Source organism: Pan troglodytes, chromosome 2 (assembly GCF_028858775.2).
Source record: "Pan troglodytes isolate AG18354 chromosome 2, NHGRI_mPanTro3-v2.0_pri, whole genome shotgun sequence".
Lineage (NCBI taxonomy): Eukaryota > Metazoa > Chordata > Mammalia > Primates > Hominidae > Pan > Pan troglodytes.
Genome location: NC_086015.1, coordinates 48,453,938 through 48,475,703, shown reverse-complemented (window position 1 = coordinate 48,475,703; position 21,766 = coordinate 48,453,938). Strand labels below are relative to the sequence as shown.

The following is a 21,766-nucleotide window of genomic DNA, read 5'->3' as shown; positions in this document are numbered from 1 at the left end:
GGCGCCGACGCGCGTGCGCGACTGGAGCCGCCGGGAGGTAGGCGCGGGACGGGCGGCTGCGGTGGCGGCGGGTGGACCGATTGTCGCTCGGCGGCGGGAGTCGGTGAGAGGCCTGGCGGGGCGCGGGGGTGGGGGTGGCGGCATTGCGGGCGCGGGGCTCCCCGAAGTCCGCGGCATTCTCGGGCCTGCCCGGGCGGCGGACGGGGCCCGGCCTGGAGGCTGCGCCCGTGGCGGGGGTCTGGCGGTGGATCCCGCCCCCGCCACGCTGAGGGCGTATCTAGAACCTCTTTGCCTCCCAGGCGTCCGGGGTAGAGAATCTGGAGCCCGGGTTTCTCCGGGCTTTCTCGTTTCATCCAATTCTGCATATAAAGCGTATTTATCAGAGACAATTAGATAACACGGGAAAGTAAAAGAAAAGTAAAAGTAGCCGCAATCCTGAAATCTGTCTCCAGGCCTCCTGACATTTAAAATATCTGTGCATAATTCTGCACACTGACATCCATAAATATATATTACGAAATGAGAGCGTGCTCTTGCTTTTTAAAAAACCTGTTAGTATTATTGTGAGGAAACACTATTGTGCCAAAATACACATAACATTTACCATACAATACATAAACGTTTACCATTTAACCATTTGGAAGTGTGTAATTCAGTGACATTAAGTATATCCATACTACTGCTTTTTAAAAATTATAATCTCCTGAATTTGTAGAATGCATTTGTTCTTATTTTGGCTAAAATTAGTGCTGGCATTATGACACCACTAAAACATTTTTTTTTTTTTTGCGAGGATAATTAAGAAATCGTGTTTGCAGTTTATTTTCTGTAGGAGACACATTTGCATGAAGCTCTAAATGGTGAAGTGACATTTGTGCAGAAAAATAGCAAAATCTTGTTTGTCAGGGTGGTTATCTTTCACAATGAAGTAACTAGTATATAAAATGCAGTTTTTAAACAAAGGCAGAGCTCTAACCTGCAGCGATTGTAGCACACTCTGACTTGCACAGGCCTAAGAGATCAGAGTATTGTCTCCTTCCGAATTTAAAAGTGGTGGACAGGAAAGAATGTTATTCTGTTTCAAACGGCTTGTAGTGCAAAACTAAAAACTCAGTATTAGGTTGGTTGTTTTGCAAGGAAGTGCCAGGGAGTGGTTTGAGCAGTAATTTGATTAAGCAGTTTCAGAGAGCCTCCATGTGTTGTGTGTGTGTCTGCGTGTGTGTGTGTGCATGCATGTGTGTGCATATTCAGGGACCAAAGAATTAGGCTGCTCTTTTATGTTATCTTAATGAAAGGCAGACACATTTTGGTTAGAAAAAAAAAAAGTCTTACTGTAAGCCGAAAAGATGAGAATGTTTTGAAGATAAACCTCAGTATGCACTTAAAAAGGAAACTGACAAAAAGCATGAAAAATGGCAAGTATTCCACCGGTAGGTTTTCTGTGGCTTCTGGTATCCAGGAAGAATTAGTGCATAAGCAGTCTACGATGTCAGAGAGTAAACTATAGTAAAACATAACACTGTATTTTGCAATTTTCAAGATTTTGTATTAGAAACAATGTGAAAGAGTACATTTCTGTGACTCTCAGGCGAATTGTTAGGTGTTCTGTAAGATTGAATTTATGAATTTCTTTTTTTCCTTCCTATTCTTAAATTTATTTTCTTTTTCCTTGTTTATTTTATTTATTTTATTTTTGAGACAGAGTTTCACTCTTGTTGCCCAGGCTGGAGTGCAGTGGTGCAAACTCGGCTCACTGCAGCCTCCGCCTCCCGGGTTCAAGTGATTCTCCTGCCTCAGCCTCCCAAGTAGCTGGGATTACAGGCGTGTGCCACCACGCCCAGCTAATTTTTGTATTTTAAGTAAAGACGGGGTTTCACCGTATTGGTCAGGCTGGTCTCGAACTCCCGACCTCGGGTGATCTGCCTGCCTCAGCCTCCCAAAGTGCTGGGATTACAGGCGTGAGCCACGGTGCCCGCCTCTTGTTTTATATTACTATGTAGCAGCTGTCACTGTTTAGCATACCACGAATCTGTCTCCTCATAGACGCCTCAAGGCAGTACTGGAACATACAGTAGGTTCTCAATAAATATATGACAAATTAATGAAAGAAGGAATCCAAATTGGTAGATAAAAATTGACAGTATTAAATGTCCTCGATTTTTAAGAGCCACTTACCAAGTTAATCTTTAATACCTGGCTGAGCATGGTGGCTCATGCCTGTAATCCCAGCACTTTGGGAGGCTGAGGTGGGTGGGTCACCTGAGGTCAGGAGTTCAAGACCAGCCTGGCCAACATGGTGAAACCCCATCTCTACTAAAAATACAAAAAATTAGCTGGGCATGGTGGCGGGCACCTGTAATCCCAGCTACTTGGGAGGCTGAGGCAGGAGAATCGCTTGAACCCAGGAGGCGGAGGTTGCAGTGAACGGAGGTCACGCCATCGTACTCCAGCCTGGGCAACAAGAGTGAAACTCCGTCTCAAAAAAACAAAACAAAACCTGTAATACCTAAAATGGAAATAAATCAGATAAAAATGATGATGACTGAATGACTGGAACTTCTCAATGTAAGATAAGACAAACCTTTTTTTTGAGACAGAGTTAACGCTCTTTCACCCAGGCTGGAGTGAAGTGGCATGATCTCAGCTCACTGCAACCTCTGCCCCGCCCCATCCCCTTTGAACAATTATCCCTCCTTAGCCTCCTGAGTAGCTGGGATTACAGGCATGCGCCACCACGCCCAGCTAATTTTCATATTTTTAGTCTCGAACTCCTGACCTCAGGTGATCCACCTGCCTCGGCCTTCCAAAGTACTAGGATTACAGGGGTGAGCCACCACGCCTGGCCAGCAAACTTTTTATTTGGAATAATTGTAGACTTTCAGAGTTCTCTTACACCTTTTACCTAGTTTGTCTCAAGTTGCTATCTTGGATTACCATAGTTCGTTCATCAAAATTAAAAAATTTACGTTGGTACAGTACTATTAATTAAACTGCAGACTTTTAAAAGTTTATTTAAACATTCTTTTTCTGTTGTAGGATCCAATCTAGAATTCCTCATTACATTTAGTTGTCATGTCTACTTGGTCTGCTTCAATCTGTGACAGTTACTTAGTCTTTCAAAACACTTCTGAAGAAGTGTTTTATATTTGTTTTTTTGTTTGTTCTGTTTTTTGTTTGTTTGAGACGGAATTTTGCTCTTGTTGCCCTGGCTGGAGTGCAATGGCGTGATCTCGGCTCACCGCAACCTCCGCCTCCCAGGTTCAAGTGATTCTCCTGCCTCAGCCTCTCGAGTAGCTGGGATTACAGGCATGTGCCACCAGGCCTGGCTAATTTTGTATTTTTAGTAGAGGCAGGGTTTCACCATGTTGGTCAGGCTAGTCTCAAACTCCCGACCTCAGGTGATCTGCCCACCTTGGCCTCCCAGAGTGCTAGGATTACAGGCATGAGCCACAGTGCCGGCCTTATATTTGTATTTTTATAAAGTCCCTCAATTTGGTTGCATCTCAAGTTTTCTGTCAAGTTTTACCACTGGAACCTTACTGTCTTTCTCCTAGTCATCAGTAATTATTTGGGGGAAGATAGTTTACTACTTCGCATATGAGATGCTGTTTCTCTTTGAACTTTGGTCTAAGTAGCATTCATTGATTGATCTTGCCTGCAGCAATGACTACTGTGATGTTGGGATTTGACTTTCTCTTTCCTTCATTCCTTCTAGGCATTCGTTGGATACTTACATACAATTCTCATTAATTCAAAGTATTCATTGGAATCTTTGTGAGGAAGAGTTGTGCCTTCTCCCCTGTTATTTATTTATTCAATCAGTTATATTATTGTGTGCTTTGGATACTTATTTTATTCTTTGCACTAGAATGCAGTACTGTTGTTATTTTATTGCTGAAATTATTGTAGCTCTTTGACTATTGGGAGCTGTGTCTGTTTGCCCCGATTTTTAATTTTTTTTTAGTCCTTCCTTAGTTTTTGTTTTCTGGCACCCAAAACCCTTATATTTTTCCCTCCCCAGCCTGGCATCAGTCACTTCTCCAAGGATCCCTGTTTGTTGTTGTTGTTGTTGTTTGTTTTAATTGGAGAATAGTATAGTATTTAGAAATCAAATTTTGGGCACTCCCATTATTAGTTTATTTCTTAATTGGTAAATGAATATAAATATTATTTTAAGGCTTTAAATATATACTGAAAGCATTTGTGTGTGTGTGTGTGTGTGTGTGTGTGTGTGTGTGTGTGTGTGTGTGAAGTGGAGTTTCACTCTCGTTGCCCAGGCTGGAGTGCAGTGGCATGATCTCGGCTCACTGCAACCTCCGCCTCCTGGGTTCAAGCGATTCTCCTGCCTCAGCCTCCCAAGTAGCTGGGATTACGGGCATGCAGCACCATGCCGGCTAATTTTTGTATTTTTAGTAGAGACGGGGTTTCTCCATGTTGGTCAGGCTGGTCTTGAACTCCCAACCTCAGGTGATCTCGCCTCAGCCTCCCAAAGTGCTGGGATTACAGGTGTGAGCCACTGCGCCCGGCCTGCATTTTTTCTTAAGTGGTGATTATCTTAGAAACCTGTTTGCTTAATATCAGTTTATATACCTTCTATACACTTACACTGGTAGGAAAACACAAAAATAAGAGACTAGCTCATGGGGACATTAAAAGGAAAACAAAGAAATTACATTGGCCATGAGGTGAAGAAACAATGTAACAGAAGAAAATCTCCTTGAAAAATATCAAGATCTTGGTTGGAAGTTTCCCTGTTCTTTTCAAAGCCATTTTCTTTGCGGGAATGAAACTGGGTTAAGGTATAAAGCTCTCGGGGGAGAGTCCTGAGAATAAGATCCAGCTCATGTTCCTTCCCAGTTCTGAGTGTAATTGTGATATAATCTCAGCAAGAAGATAAATGAAGCTTTTCTTCTATGCTTAAAAGCTAGTTGGGACTTGGGAGAAGCCTGTGGCATTAAGATACCTGAATTTCATTGGCGGGCTCAGCTGTCTGCTGGGGTAGCTGTATGTTCACTATGCTCTGGGTCTTTCATTCAGAGTTTGAGAGGCCCGTGAGGTCTTTATTCATGTTCATGATTGCAGAGGCTGAGCTAACCTTTCTTTGACTCAAGGACTGGAATCCTCACTATATTCACAGGCATTCGCCCTGAATTTTCTGTCAGTCTTCTCATCACCTCTTTACAAATACATTACTGCCAGGCAAGGTGGCATGCGCCTGTAATCCCAGCTACTCAGAAGGCTGAGGCAGAAGAATTGTGTGAGCCCAGGAGTTCAAGACCAGCATGGGCAATATAGTGAAACCCTTGTTCCCCCGTCCTCCTCCAAAAATCTGGAAGTTAGCTGTTGTAGGGGGGAAAAAAAAAGTCACTGACCCTTTTGGACATTTGTGCAGCAGCTGCTTCAGAACAGTCCTGCTTGGAGACTTATTTTTGGAGCTAATTTGACTGTGGGTGTCAATTTCCTGAGATTGGTCAGTGCCATTTATATTTTTCACTCGGTACATTTCTTAGAAGTGTTTCTGTCTGGCCTCAATTTCTTTCTCTTTAACTTAATTGCCAGATTTAGCTTCGTCTTTAGCAGCATTTTGGTTCTTTTCATACTTTGGTTTTCTTTCTCTTCTGTCTGTTCTGCAAGCTTGGCCATGAAAGTCTCTCTTCTTTTTCTGTTTTTCAGCTTTCTCCTGATCAGGTGTTTCTCCTTCCCTTTTGTGCTGCTGGCACGCACCGAGGCTGGAGCCTGCTCCTCTTGGTCCTGAAGCTCCCACTGCTTCTCAGTCTTCGAGTCTCCTTTTATAGGCCTTCATTTATTTACTTTATTTCTTCTTTCATTTTCCCTTTTTTTTTCCTTTGAATACTTATTCTTACTCCACTCCCCTTTTTCACAGCAAGGCTTCAGTTCTCTGCCAGAACTGTAGCAGCTTCCTCAGCATGTGTGATCCCTAATGTAGCTCTTTTCTTGCCTCTTCTTGGCCCATAGAGTAGGGCTGTAGTTTCTTTTTTATCCCTGGATGATTGCATGCCTTCTAGTGTGAGTCTTCTTTACATCTTAGTTTACTGTCATTTCTTTTGACAGTATTAGCAGCACTTGCTGAGAGCAGAGGACATTGGATAGGTATTAGTTTAGAGCAAAAGTAGAAGGTGGTGGCTCTGTTTTAATTTCATAAGTGTCACTCCTTTTACATTTGCTTCACAGTGGTGGGAGATGGAAGGGGTCAGCATTTTCAGGGGATATGACCTTCATCTGTGACTTTGTGCACAGGGTAGTGGGGCCACTTTGCAACAAGTTCTGAGACCTGTTGTCCATCTCACACTTTCTGTGGACACTCCAGTTCTTCTCTCATGAGTCTTTAGTTTGTCAGTTCAGTGGCTATTTATGGGCATATTTGGATCCTGGAGTAGATTGATGGCTGTTACTGATGGATCTTTTCCACCAATAATGTCTGGGTACTTTTACTTCTAGATAAAGAAGCTTTTAGGGACAAGAAGATACTGATGAGATTGCTCTCTAGACTGGACCAAGAGTCATATTAGAGAAATTCTGGATGCAGGTGATCTGTACAGAGTCAGCTGATCCTGTGTCTGTGGAACATTAATGGCAGCACTGCTTGTATTTCTCTTTTTCTTCAACTTTTATTTTTTTTCTTCCATTGTTGCTGGCTACTCCTTTTCTTTGTTTCTGTTTTCTTTCTGGATAGGTTTTTTTGTTTTTGTTTTGTATGTTGTGTTTTGGTAGCATTTTGCTCTTCTTGTTCTCTACCTCACTTGCCTGTTTTTTTCCCTCCTTACATCTGTTCAACTGGAGAACATCCTTTTGTAGTTGCTTGAGCTGAAGCCATGGTTTGTACTCAAGTCTCCCCTCAAGAATGTGCTGTCCCTTCTACTGTGCATCTGCCATCTTCAATCCTACGAGTTGCTACTCAATTGCTTTGCTTCTTAAGAGAATTATTGATCACTTTGCTGTTTATAAATGTAATGGGTAACAATTTAGGCAACATAGGCAAATAAGGAAGGAGAGCCCTTTCATCCCACCTCCCAGAGGAAATCATGGCTAAAAATACTTTGGTAGTGAGGCTTAGGAGCTTTTATGTGCATATGTAAACTGCTTTACTTTTCATTTGCTTTAAAACATAAATGACAGTATAACTATGCTTTCTAATAATTGCTTTTCAATTTTCTTTTCTTTTAGGAAATAGAAGACAAAAAAATATAAAGTTGCTTTTAAATGCAATTCTCTATCTTCCTACCCCCACCACCAGTAAGAGTTTTTGTGAATCCTTCCAGGCTTTTAAAATTTCTTTGAGTAGTTATAGGTACATTCACATACATGCGTATACAGTCACACACACACACGGTTGTACGTTTTTTTTTCACAATTCGTATTTAGGATGTGCTTTCAAACTTAGCACATATTTTTGTTATTGTTGGGAAAAGCAGTCATGCACAGTTTCTCTCTCCTTACTTGGCTGTGTAGGAGTGTCCTTGGACGCCAGGCATTGTGGCTCATGCCTGTAATCCCAGTGCTTTGGGAGGCCAAGTCAGGAGGCTCTCTTGAAGCCAGGAGTTTGAGACTGGCCTGGGCAACATAGTGAGACCCTATCTGTTGAAAAAAGTCAGGCAGAGTGAGGGTGGCACATGTCTGTAGTCTCAGCTCTTCAGGAGGTTGAGGTGGGAGGATCACTTGAACCCAGGAGTTTGAGGCTGCAGTGAGCTGTGATCGTGCTGCTGCACTCCAGCCTGGATGACAGAGTGAGAAAAAAGAGTGGCCTCGGGCCTGAGACATTTCCTTACAAGGGCGAAAGAGTCCTCACAACCTTTGCTGGGTTTAACATCTTGTGAGGGACTATCTTGTTTTTCTGTACTTGATGTACTCCTTTGTTTTGTTTTGTTTTTTGTTTTGTTTTGTTTTGTTTTTGTTTTTGAGATGGAGTTTTGCTTTGTCACCCAGGCTGGAGTGCAGTGGCACGATCTTGGCTCACTGCAACCTCTGCCTCCTGGGTTCAAGTGGTTCTCCTGCCTCAGCCTCCTGAGTAGCTGGGATTACAGCTGTACGTCTCCACGCCTGGCTAATTTTTGTATTTTTAATAGAGATGGGGTTTCGCCATGTTTGCCAGGCTGTTCTCAAACTCCTGACCTCAGGTAATGCGCCAGCCTTAGCCTCCCAAAGTGCTGGGATTACAGGTGCAAGCCACCATGCCAGGCCTCCTTTGTTCTGTTTCTGAGTGCATGAATCAGCAGCCGTCATTCATGTTCCTATCTTTCTTCATTTCAGACCCCACAGAGGAGGGGTTAAGGTCTTTCTACTGCAATATGAAGCATGTATACACACACCACCTGTGTAGACTGTGGAGTGGTTCTGCTGGCCACGAGGGACCAACACATTGCAAGTGGCTGGATCTTGTGAACCCTCCGTCTCCATAAGTAAACATTGTACCTCTTGAGCTTGGTGGGGGTGGTGTCTTTTCTCAGTGATCTCAAGTCATACACTGTCTCTTCCTTGGGTGACACCTAGTTGCCTTGTAACTTTGGCTACAGAGCCTTATCACCTGGCGTACAGTAAAGCAGTTATGTTGATGTATAACAATTCTAGTACATTCCTTTTAGGTGTGTGAGTATTTCATCCTATAAAATGCTTTTTTTTTTTTTTTTGAGACAGACTCTCACTATCCTCCCAAAATACTGGAATTACAGGCATGAGTCACTGCACCTGGCCAAATGCTACACTTTTATAACCTCCCAAGAGGTTCACCTTGCCTGCTGCCTAGACAGAGCTGATTCATCAAGACGGGAATTGCAATAGAGAAAGAGTAATTCACGCAGAGCCGGCTGTGTGGGAGACTGGGGTTTTATTATTACTCAAAGCAGTCTCCCCCAGCATTTGCGGAGCAAAGTTTTTAAGGATAACTTGGTGGGTTGGGGGAAGCCAGTGAGCCAGGAGTGCTGATTGGTCAGAGATGAAATCATAGCGAGTCACAGCTGTCGTCTTGTGCTGAGTCAGCTCCTCGGGGGGAGGGGGTGGGGGGGTGGGGGCGGGCCACAAGATCAGATGAGCCAGTTTATTGATCTGGGTTGTGCCAGCTAATCCATCAAGTGCAGGGGCTGCAAAATATCTCAAGCACTGATCTCAGGAGCAGTTTAGGGAGGGTCAGAATCTTGTAACCTCCAGCTGCATGACTCCTAAACCATAATTTCTAATCTTGTGGCTAATGTTAGTCCCGCAAAGGCAATCTAGTCTCCAGGCAAGAAGGAGGTCTGCTTTGGGAAAGATCTGTTACTGTCTTTATTTAAACTATAAACTGTAAGTTTCTCCCAAAGTTAGTTCAGCCTGTGCCCCGGAATGAACAAGGACAGCTTGGAGGTTAGAAGCAAGATGGAGTTAGTTAAGTTAGATCTCTTTCACTGTCTCAGTCATAATTTTGCAATGACAGTTTCAGTCCCTCCCTTTGGATTTTATAACACCTTAATAAGGTGTAGGTTATGAAGGTGGGAAAAGGCTGTTGATTGCTCTGGCTTCTTCCTGCTGACAGGGGACATAGTGGGAATGGGAGTGAACCCCAGCGTGAGAAGAGTGGAACTGCTTTGCAACTGTCTGAGTGTACTCACGCAGGCTTGGCCAGGCGTTCATGGCTTGCATGGCTAGAACATTAGTATTTTCATCTGTAATTTTACTGCAGTATTTAAGTGAAACAGCCTACTATAAGGTAAATAATGAGTTCTAGGATGAGGAGTACAATTCCCAATTTTAAAAGCAAAGATTTGAAAGTATTAGTTTGGGGACTTCTAACCCACAAAGAATTTAGAATTTTGTTTAAACTGCAGAAAAAAACCCTCAAGAACAGCTACAATATTGTACTATAGTTTTTCTTTCGAAGCATAATTTTCTCTCTCCAGTCCCCATTTTTATTAAAAACAAATCATGATAGGACTGATTTGTTTACAAAATAAACTTTAGTCTTACTGTGCTTGGCCTGATTATTTGCATAAAGTGCAGCAAGAATAATTATTTTTCACTTAGGCTTTTTAAGTTGGCTTTGATAGAACTCTGTTCCATGAAGAATCTCAGATAAGACTTTTTAAAAGCCGAGCCCAGCTGTGGATTTGTACTCTCAAATACCTATGAGTTGGGCAAATTTCTCTCCTCTTGAGGTCCCAAGATAACTTGGGGTTCCTGGGCCTGTTAGCAAGTGACATTCTTTACTTACCACGGGTTGTCAGGAAGCTTGTACAGAGACTCTGTGTGGACAAGGTATGAGGCCAGATTCCCCAACAGGCTTTAATTGGCTCTATAAGTCAACTTTGATTCTTTAAAGGAAGCATGATTTCTCCAGCTGTGTCCTGTTACAAAAGAAAACAGATTCTTATTGCACTAAAGCAATGAACTATACTGCCATAAATTGAGAATATTCACATATAGTTTCCAAATTCTGGATAAATCAGGTAGAAAGGAACAAATATGCTCCAAATTTTGTTCACAGGATTATATTTTACTTGTTAAAAGTTGCAAATAGCTCTAAAGAAACAAGTTATCTTAACTCTGAAAACAAAACGTTTAGCAATGTTTAACACATTAGCTTTCCATGAGAGTCCTAGAAGCTTGTTTTATTCTCTATTCCAATAGCACAATTTTAAAAGTTATCTGAGACTGGCACTTAGAGTCCTATATCTGATTATAAACTGCCTTTTGAAAAGGACCAAAGCAAGACAAAATACCTGTGGATGACAAAAGTGTATAGCCACTATGAAAGCTACAATTGACTAGGAATTTTGGTTACTTCTGTGGCATACAGCAATTTTACATAACAATTATAATAATGTACACTAAATTATGTCAACATTATAGAAGTTTCCCATAATTTTGGAACACATACTGATAACATATTTAAACAAATACAGTCCAAAGTAAACCAAACACCATTCATCTATTTGAAAGTGTTTATTCTAATGTTACAATCTCCAGAGTTAATCAGAATCCTGCATTTAAGAGCACCTGTTAAATTTTATACCTGATTATAAAACCATCTTTTAAAGAGGACCAAAATGAGACAATTGTCCGTGGATGACAAAAGCATTTTAGGGCAGCCACAGTTAAAGACACGATTGACAAGGAAATTTGCCACCTCCATGGCATACAGTGTGTTAACATAATTATAATTATTACTGATAACATATACTGAGTCATATTAGAATTATAAGCGTTTTACATAATTTCAGAACATATACTAATAACACACTTACACAAATGTAGACCAAAGAAAGCCAAACACCATTTCATATTTGACAATGCTTCCTGTATGATTTTTGCACCAAATAAGCCAAATGTCATTTTTGGACTTTAGAGGACCTAATGTCTAAAATATTAGGTTAGAAAGAGACACAATTTATAATTTGATTTTGGAAAGTTTGTCAAGTAGCAAAGGTTTAAAACACTGGATATCACAAAATAGAATCCCAGGTCACCATAAATCATTCTTTGGCCAAAATGATAACTCCAAAAAAGAAATTTTTTTTAAGAAGAAAAACCTTTACTCTGATAGAGGAGACTTAGCTTTCCAAAGAAGACCCAGTGAAGATAGCTTGAGGCCAACTGAATCTCTCTTCTCTCCATTTTTTCCCTGCCATTTACCCAAAGGAGAAAACAAGACCCTTTTATTATCTTTTAACATTACTTAAAAATCATCTTCAAAAGAGAAAACCAAATTTCATGTTTGCATTAATGCATCTTTAATGTTAAAGCTAGTTTGTTTGTTTGTTTTGTTTTTTGGGTTTTTTTGAGACGAAGTCTTACTCTGTAGCCCAGTCTGGAGTGGCATGGCATGATCTCGACTCACTGCAACCTCCGCCTCCCAGGTTCAAGCGATTTGCTTGCCTCAGCCTCCAGAGTAGTTGGGATTACAGGCGCGCGCCATTGCACCCGGCTAATTTTTTGTATTTTTAGTAGAGATGGGGTTTCACCATGTTGGCCAGGCTGGCCTTGAACTACCAACCTCAGGTAATCCTCCTGCCTCGGCCTCCCAAAGTGCTAGGATTACAGGTGTGAGCCACCACGCCCAGCCTAAAGCTAGTTTTTTAAATAAAAGTTTATATCTCTATCCAGTTTTAGTTAGTTTGACCATAAGGTAAGATTTTCATAAACTTTTTAGACCCCTTTACAATTTTCCATCAAACAGCAGATCAATTTTCTAAGAAAACCCTGTTATTCGGACACTTGGGCCCAGATTTTGGCCCCACATCAGTATCATTTTAATTTTTTAACCTGTGGAAAACTAAATAATTTCTTTTAAATCTTAGCCAACTTGTTTATACCCACATAATTTTTACAAGATCAACCCTTTACAAACCCTTTTGACTTTGCTTAAACCTTCAGTTTTGTTCCATTCCTCTTTTAGGTTAAGACAATCCTTAAAACCTTCTGAAATAGACAAAATTACATTCTTTAACAAAAGCCATATTCCCATGCCTTCTTATAATCTTTTACCAAAAACACATTTCCTACACACCTTGTATGTAAAACTATTTCTCCAGTGGTCTCAATTAAATGTTACAATGTTAACTCTTAGCAAATTTTATTTTTAGTGAAAAACCTGATAAGTAAGCGATTTTTTTTTTTTTTTTTTTTAGGCGGAGTCTCACTCTGTCGCCCAGCCTGGAATGCAGTGGTGTGATCTCGGCTCACTGCAACCTCCGCCTGCCGGGTTCAAGCAATTCTGCTGCCTCAGCCTCCCGAGTAGCTGGGACTACAGGCGCATGCCACCATGCTCAGCTAATTTTTAGTAAGAGACGGGGTTTCACCATGCTGGCCAGGCTGGTCTAGAACTCCTGACATCGTGATCTGCCCACCTCGGCCTCCCAAAGTGCTGGTATTACAGCCGTGAGCCACTGTGCCCAGCTTGGGGTGGAGCCTAGGATATCAGACAGAAATGATGATAAGGTCTGACTCTTTTTAGCGTAGCCAACGGGCATGGCTCTCCATATGTCCCAAGGCCTTATCTGTAATCTAATGCTCCAAAATAGGTAAATTGAACAATTCTCAGAAGTCAAAGAAACAATTTGACCTTAAAGCATTTGGCAAATCTGATAATCTTAATTTAGACCAAATGTTTCCATTTTCAAGACATTTTATTTTATCAGTCTTTAAAACTGTCTTCTAAAAGAATACTAAAGCCACATGAACAAAAAGGCATTAAAAGTTTCTATTTTTCTGACAAAATATTTGATTTAAGCGTTTACTTTCCTAAGCCAATCAGAGCTCTTTTGTATATAAACATACAACATATAGAAATACACAGAAGATTCAGCCCTTGTAAGATTTTTCATTTGCCAGTTTCTTTATTGGATTACTGGCTTCAGAATTGAGCCCTTGGAGGAACAGGGCCAGGAAAGCATGTATTTCTAGGGCCACATAAACAGCAAATAAGCAGCTGAAGGCAAAGACAGATCCCCAAAATTAAGGGTGCCTTTTTATACTGGATCCTGGATCCCCAAAAGAAGGGAAATACTACAGGAGAAGACAGTGCAGTGCTGCTGCTGCTGTTTTTTTTGTTTGTTTGTTTTTTGAGATGGAGTCTCACTGCGATGTCCAAGCTGCAGTGCAATGGTACGATGTCAGCTCACTGCAACCTCCACTTCCCAGGTTCAAGCGATTCTCCTGCCTAAGCCTCCCAAGTAGCTGCGACTACAGGCACGCACCACTACGCCTGGCTAATTTCTGCATTTTAGTAGAGACGAGGTTTCACCGTATTGGCCAGGCTGGTCTTGAACTCCTGACCTCAAGTGATCCGCCCACCTCAGCCTCCCAAAGTGCTGGGATTACAGGCATGAGCTACCATGACCAGTCGACAGTGCAGTGCTTCTACGCTGCATTTCATTGCAAGGCAACCCAAACCCAATTATCCCATTTTGTAATCAGCCCATCTCTTGTGGGAGTCTCATCTCCCAGTTCTGGGTGGGGATGTTTCCTTATCTTCCAGGTGGCCAAGAGCATGCTTTTCTGATCCAAGTGTGCAGAGTCAAGTATCCCTCCATAACTACTCTTAGCCATCCCTTAAAGTATATTTCCTACCTAGTTATTACACACCAAAGCTCTCTCATAATGCGAAGTAATTTCTGATACCCCAAAACTCAAAACCATCAGATAACACAACGCAAAACAGAACAGAGCCTTTGATTTTGAAAGGGATCTATCAGTTTTTAATTCCTGTGGTTTCATGAGGAAAACAGAGGTGGTTTGTTTGTTTGTTTCCCCCAAAACGGGGTCTGTGGTGCCTCCTCTGTTTTTCCCAACGAGTCCCAGGCTACTAGAAGTTATCTTAGGGCCTCTCATCTATGCATTAAGAGTGGCAAGACAGGCTGGGCTCAGTGGCTCACACCTGTAATCCCAGCACTTTGGGAGGCTGAGTCAGGCAGATCACCTGAGATCAGGAGTTCAAGACCAACCTAGCAACATGGTGAAACCCCATCTCTACTAAAAATACAAAAATTAGCTGGGTGTGGTGGCAGATGCCTGTAATTCCAGCTACTTGGGAGGCTGAGGCAGAAGAATCTCTTGAGCCTGGGAGGCAAAGGTTGCAGTGAACTGAGACCGTGCCATTGTACACCAGCCTGGGAAACAGATTGAGACTCTGTCTCACACACACACAAAAAAAAAAAAAAAAAAAAGAAAAAAATAATTCAGTCGACTGAGAAGAAAAAATCTTTTTCCAGAAAAACAAGTTCCAAGAAGAAGAAAAAAAAGGCCTTTTAAATATACCTACAGCTTGTTTATCCACTTTTAATTAAGCTTTTAACCATAGCACTCTTAAAAAAAATTCTTTAAAATTTTTTTATTACCCAACTTTAGCCATACTAAGTGGCCAATATTTTTGGCTTTTGAATTTTACCACAGGTAACTTCCCACATGAAATTAATCAGTTTTCACTAAGGTTGTAACTTAGCCATGGACACACAGGTGTCTCAAAGAGATGGTAAGCAGTTTCTTTTCTTTTTTTTTTTTCTTTTTTTTTCAAGATTTAGAATCTCCCCCAGGGTAGTTTAGAGAAAGGAAAATTCAAGATAGGAAATCAGAAACTATCCATGGGTGGGTGGGGAACCTCAATAAATGGCAAAGTTACATAAATAAAAAACCAGACAGGAATCATTCTGGAAGCCAAGAATAGAATCCAGGCTGCCATTGTCGAAAAGCAAAGCCTTAGCTACTGAGTTAGAGCAATGAGCGGTTTCTACTGTTCTTCCCAGAAGGAGGCTGGAGAAGCCAATTTCAAGCTTGCAAAGGCTTTTAACTACTCAAGATAATTTTTAGGGCTACCTATGACATGAGCCTCAAAATTCCTGTCCTCTGGATGGCGGAAACCAAGAGAAAGTATCCCTACATTGTCACAAGGTTAAACTCTTGAGGACAGAAAACAAGACAAAGAAATTTCATACAGTATTGGTTTCGGAGACCCGTAGTAAAGTAACTGTCCAGCCTGCTAGGCTGGCTTGAAAAGTGGACTTATAGGGGTCCTAAACCCACGTTCTATCTGTGATAGTCCTTTCTCCATTACAGAACACAGACAAATTTTTAGCACAAAAGTACACCAGGTTTGCTACCGCCAAAGACTAGTTTCTATTAAACCCTTGCAGAGAGACAAATAGTGACATTTACCATTTACCCAGAGAGAGAGAGAGAGAGACCAGAAACTTGGCTGGTAAGCATTTCTTACCCTTTTTTGCCGGTATACCAGGTTTCTGGGCTCCCTTTCTCTGCATCTTCCAGAAGAATGGAGCAGGTTCTGATGACCCTGCTCACTGCACCATAGCTGTGGGGTTCAAGCCACTTTACAAGAGAAAGTCACTCTTTCCTGTTTTATGAAACCATAGGCAATATTCTTAATTTGCCCAACAGGCTGCATGGGGAACCGAATTAACATTTTCTATCCCAGCAAAACACACATAACAAAACAAACATTAGTCACCTTGTTCAGCACCCAAAGTCAACCTGACGAAGCTCAAACTTTTTCCCATTGGTCCCTGTTGTCTTTGATCCATACCAGGTGGGAAAGGACAACCTATGAATGGTAATTCACAATGGGGTCTCTGGGCAAGGGGAAGAGCAGATAGTCACCCCAAGAGACAGACCTGTTGAGCGTTGAGTCTTCTTTAGAGCTCATCGAATGTCACCAGACAAATAAGGAAGGTTCTTTGAGTTAGGCCTGCTGGACTTCCATCAGCAACCCTCTGAGATCCCTTCCACATAAACACATGCAAAGATGAGACAGACAGAAAGCCTTCTAAATCAGATCCCTAACCAAGCTATCCTCCTATTCTCGGTCTGAGAAACCTCCTTGAAATCTTCTTGATTGAGTAGAAGTCTTCCAAACCAGGACTCTTCCTAGTGGTTAGAAGGAGCACTTCAGGAGCCGAACAGACACCCAGCAGTGGTGCTACAGACACAGACACCCCATGGTGGAGCTACAAACAGACACCCCGTAATGGGGCTACAGACCCCACACCATAGGGGTACAGAAGCTGCTGGGAGAAGGAAGGAGGCATTGGCAGCATCTAGGATACTCACCAATGCAGACACTCTGCAGTGGGGCTACAGACAGACACCCTGTGGTAGGGCTACAGTTAAGGGATCCCCCCAGGACTATTTCTCCATTGCTATTAAATCTGTGCACATGGGGTCAGCAGTGCCCCGCCAGTAGAGAGAGTACCAGAATCAGCCCCCAGTTCCAAAAGAACTAGGTGGCTGCTTGGGCTGGCTTCTGGATCCATCGCTGGAGTTGGGCCACTGAACCACGGGCAGGTAGCTACAAGGGCAGTCCTGGACAAGCCCCCAAATTTGTAACCGCCCAAGGAGTAAACTTTGCCTGCTGCTTAGACAGAGCTGATTCATCAAGACGGGAATTGCAATAGAGAAAGTAATTCACACAGTACTGGCTGTGCGGGAGACCAGAGTTTTATTACTCAAATCAGTCTCCCCAAGCATTCAGGGAGCAGAGTTTTTAAGGATAACTTGGTGGATGGGGGGAAGCCAGTGAGCCAGGAGTGCTGATTGGTCAGAGATGAAATCATAGGGAGTTGCAGCTGTCTTCTTGTGCTAAGTCAGTTCCTGGGTTGGGGGCCACAAGATCAGATGAGCCAGTTTATTGATCTGGGTTGTGCCAGCTAATCCATCAAGTGCAGGGTCTGCAAAATATCTCAGGCATTGATCTTAGGAGCAGTTAGGGAGGGTCAGAATCTTGTAGCTTCCAGCTACATGACTCCTAAACCATAATTTCTAATCTTATGGCTAATGTTAGTCCTACAAAGGCAATCTAGTCCCCAGGCAAGAAGGAGATCTGCTTTGGGAAAGGGTTGTTACTCTCTATGTTTAAACTATTAGTTTCTCCCAAAGTTAGTTCCACCCGTACCCAGGAATGAACAAAGACAGCTTGGAGGCTAGAAGCAAGATGGAGTCAGTTAAGTTAGATCTCTTTCACTGTCTAAGTCATAATTTTGCAAAGGCGGTTTCACTTTTCTTTAGGCCTGTTGTTGGGCAAGTAGGTTGTTTTCAATGTTATGTTACAGAGTGCTCTAGTGTACACTCATGTAAATGTCTATATACCGTGCATCTATTTTTCCAGGGTAGATTCTTACTTTATTTCATTTTTCGATAGAAACGGAGTCTTGCTGTGTTGCCCAAGCTGGTCTTGAATTCCTGGGCTCAAGTGATCCTCCCATATTGGCCTCCTAAAGTGCTAGAATTACAGGTGTGAGCCACCACACCTAGCTCTCACAGTAGATTCTTAGAAGGAAAGTTCCTGGGGCATGAAGAATGTGCCTTTTTATTGTAAATCTTTAACTAGAATTCATTTTTTTGGTGTGTGGTTTTATTTGTTATTTAAATTTGGCTAGCCAGTTGTCCCAATGCAATTCATTGAATAGTCTAATCTTTCCCACTGATTTCTAATGCTGCCTCTATCATAGACCAAATATATATGTATGCATAAGCCCATGTCAGGATTCTGTATGTACTGTTTCTTCTATCTACTATTTGCGTATTCCTTCAGTAATACTCAGTGTTTTCATTAATGTAGCTTTGTAGTAAGCCTTAATATCAGGTAGAACAAATATTTTCACCTCTAAAAAGTTATCTTGGCTATTCTTGGCCTTTTAGTCATTTGCTTGAATTTTAGAATATGCTTATCAAGCCCTAAGAAGAGATGGTGGAATTTGGTTGGGATTTTATTAACCACACATTACCTTAGGAAGAATTGGCATCATGAAAAGATTTGTCTTTCCATACTTAAGATTTATTCAGGTCTATTATGTCTTTTGTTTATCTTTTAAGATCCTGTACATTTTTTATTAGCTTTATTTCTGGGTGTTTTATTTTGTTGTTGTGTTGATTAATTTTCTGATTGTGTTGCTCAATTTATTTGGCAGAGCAGCTCACAAAACTCAGGGAAACACATTTATCAATTTATTATAAAGGATATTTTAAAGGATACAATAAACAACTAGATGAAGAGATACATAGGGGGAGGTCTGGCAGTGTTCTGGGTGCAGGAGCTTTTGTTCCTTTGGAGATGGAATGTGCCACTATCCTGGCACATAGATGAGTTCTTGTTCACTTTCCTGCAAGCCTCCGCAAGTGCAGTTGTCCATAGCTCTCTGTACCCCATCCTCTTGGACCTTTTATGGAGACTTCATTGGATAAGCATGATTGAAGCATGGACAACCATGTAAAACGTGACTGGACAAAAAGAGTTTGATCTCATATTAATAGACTGAGTGGGGACATTCAGGCTGTCAGTTCAAATTCTTCTTGGCCTCTCTGCAGCATTTCTACTTACTGAGTATGAGGCAGGACTCCTGAAATGGGTATCTTATGACCTACAATCCGATACAATAGGTCAGAGAATTTACGGCCAGCAGAAAGACAGAAAAGGGGGAAGATGACTGTATATTTTTAGTTTCTGTGGCCTGCCTTGGGGAGAAAAAGGAGCAGGTGAAAGGAGGGGAAGAAAAGGTCAGAGAGAGGTGTTCTATTTTCTGAGCCCTGCTTCTGAGGCCTAAAACGCACCAATATTATAACAAAAGGCTGTCTTACCTTTATCACTCTGAAGTTCCAAAGCTGCTTTGGGAATCAAGGACAAAGGCCAAATAATTTAACAAAAGATATGCTTATTATTTTAGTCACTTGGGAAATAAGGGCTATGGGAGTTAGGAGCCATGAACCATGGATAAAAACCAATGTGTATATATATATCATAATATCACAGGTATCAGGCGTAAGAACTATTTGCCTCATCCTAGATCCTAAAGGTTTTCTCCTATGTTCTTTTTTTTGAGGTGGAGTCTCGCTCTTTCGCAAGGCTGGAGTGCAATGGCATGATCTCGGCTCACTGCAGCCTCCGCCTCCTGGGTTCAGGTGATTCTTCTGCCTCAGCCTCCCGAGTAGCTGGGACTACAGGTGCGTGCCACCATGCCCAGCTAAGTTTTGTATTTTTAGTGGAGATGGGGTTTCATCATGTTGACCAGGATGGTCTCGATCTCTTGACCTCGTGATCCGCCTGCCTTGGCCTCCCAAAGTGCTGGAATTACAGGTGTGAACCACTGCGCCCAGCCTCCTGGATTGTTTTCTAAAAGTTGTATAGTTTTATGGCTTACGTTTAAGTCTGATCCTTTTTTTTTTTTTTTTTTTTTTGAGACGGAGTCTTATTCTGTCGCCCAGGCTGGAGTGCAGTAGTGTGATCTTGGCTCACTGTAACCTCTACCACCCAGCTTCAAGCAATTCTCCTGCCTCAGCCTCCTGAGTAGCTGGGATTACAGGCGCATGCCATCACGCCCAGCTAATTTTTTTTGTATTTTTTGTATTTTTAGTAGAGATGGCGTTTCACTGTGTTGGTCAGGCTGGTCCCAAACTTCTGACCTCCTGATCCACACGCCTAGGCCTCCCAAAGTGCTAGGATTACAGGTGTAAGCCACCACACCCGGCCAAGTCTGATCTATTTTGAATTCAAGTGTACAGGAGGTGAGGTTTTGGTCAGTTTTCCTTATTTTGCTTTTAGATGTCCAATTGCTCCAGCAACATTTGGTGAGAAGACTACCCTTCCTCTTTTGAACTGCTTTTGCATCTTTATCAAAAATCGATTGGAGATCAGGCTTAGTGGCTCATGCCTGTAATCCCAGCTACTTAGGAGGCCGATGTGGGAGGATTGATCACTTGAGGCCAGGAGTTTGAGGTAACATAGGCCTCATCTCTAAAAATAATTTTTAAATTATCTGAGTGTGGTGTCACATGCCTGTAGTCTCACCTCCTCTGGAGGCTGAAGCAAGAGGATCGCTTGAGCCCAGGAGTTTGAGTCTGCAGTCAGCCATGATCACACCACTGCACTCCAGCCTGGGCAGCAGAAAGAGACCCTGTCTTTAAAAAAAAGAAAAAAAAAAAATCAGTTGGGTGTATCACAGGTGTGGACTCCTCTACATAGTGATGTGATTCGTATAGCACAAGCTCCTTCCCCAGTTATGAAGAAACAAACATTCCTTCAGAGCCCGAAATATACTCCAGATAGTCCCTTTTTTGAGATGGAGTCTCGTTCTGTTACCCAGGCTGGAGTGTAGAGTGCAGTGCCACGATCTTGTCTCACTGCAAACCTCTGCTTCCCAGGCTCAAGCAATTCTTGTGCCTCAGCCTCCCGAGTAGCTGGGATTATAGGCACATGCCACCATGCCCAGCTAATTTTTTGTATTTTTTGTAGACCTGGAGTTTTGCCATGTTGGCCAGGCTGTTCTCAAACTCCTGACCTCAAGCAGTCCGCCCACTTCGGCCTCCCAAAGTACTACCTCCTGAAAGCGACTTGAACCCTTGGATACCACATTTTATGATGAATTATAAAAAGAAATACAAGAGTTGAGTGGGAAGCTGGATTAGTAGTTTTCAAATTATAATTTGTAACCCATTGTTGGGTCATAAAATCAACTAGGGGATTGGATTCTCAGGATTTTTTTGTTTTTGTTTTTGAATTGCTCATTTGAGATATTTTAAAATATTATAATAGCAAAATCACATTTGATATTTAAAAAGTCAGTTGGGCATTCTTGTGTGGTTCTGTTTCTGGTTTTTCTATTTTATTCCATTGACCTATGTGTCTCTTCCTCCACCAGTACTACACAGAATTGATTAATGTAGCTATAAGTCTTGAAATCAGGTAGACTGTTTTCAGACTGATCCCTCCCAATTTATTCTTCCTTGTCATAATTGTTTTTTGGTTTTGTTTGTTTGTTTGCTTGCTTGCTTGCTTGTTTTGAGACAGACTCTTGCTCTGTTGCCCAGGCTGGAGTGCAGTGGCACGATCTTGGTTCACTGCAACCTCTGCCTCCCGGGTTCAAGTGATTGTTGTGCCTCAGCTTCCCGAGTAGCTGGGATTACAGGCACGCACCACCATGCCTGGCTCATTTTTTGTACTTTTAGTAGAGACGGGGTTTCGCCATGTTGCCCAGGCTGGTCTCGAACTCCTGAGCTCAGGCAGTCCTCCCACCTCCGCTTTCCAAAGTGCTAGGATTACAGGTGTGAGCCACCATGCCTGACCTGTCATAATTTTAGCTATTCTAATTCCATTGCCTTTCCACATAAATTTATCTATGTCTACAAAAAATCTTGTTGAGATTTTGGTAGGATTTGCATTAGACCTGTAGATCAATTTGGAGAGAATTTACATCTTTACTGTGTCACATCTTCCAGTACATGCATATGGTATGTCTGTTCATTTATTTAGATCTTCTCTGACTTTTTTCATCATCCCTTT

The 21,766-nt window shown here is 42.1% G+C and overlaps 1 protein-coding gene across 8 annotated transcripts in view; it reads left to right on the top strand.

Annotated features, from left to right (window-relative positions):
• The first annotated feature begins 3 nt into the window (after positions 1 to 3).
• The window catches only part of ZNF445 (zinc finger protein 445), a 36,070-nt gene continuing 14,307 nt past the window's right edge, over positions 4 to 21,766 (top strand). For 2 of the 8 annotated variants that reach the window (XM_063806736.1, XM_063806731.1), the window contains exons 1-3: positions 4 to 103; positions 12,615 to 12,766; positions 19,311 to 19,431. The gene's annotated coding sequence lies outside the window, so the exon portion shown is untranslated. The remainder of the gene's footprint in view (positions 104 to 12,614; positions 12,767 to 19,310; positions 19,432 to 21,766) is intronic. The other 6 variants (XM_063806733.1, XM_063806730.1, XM_063806735.1 and 3 more) reach the window with 6 other exon arrangements.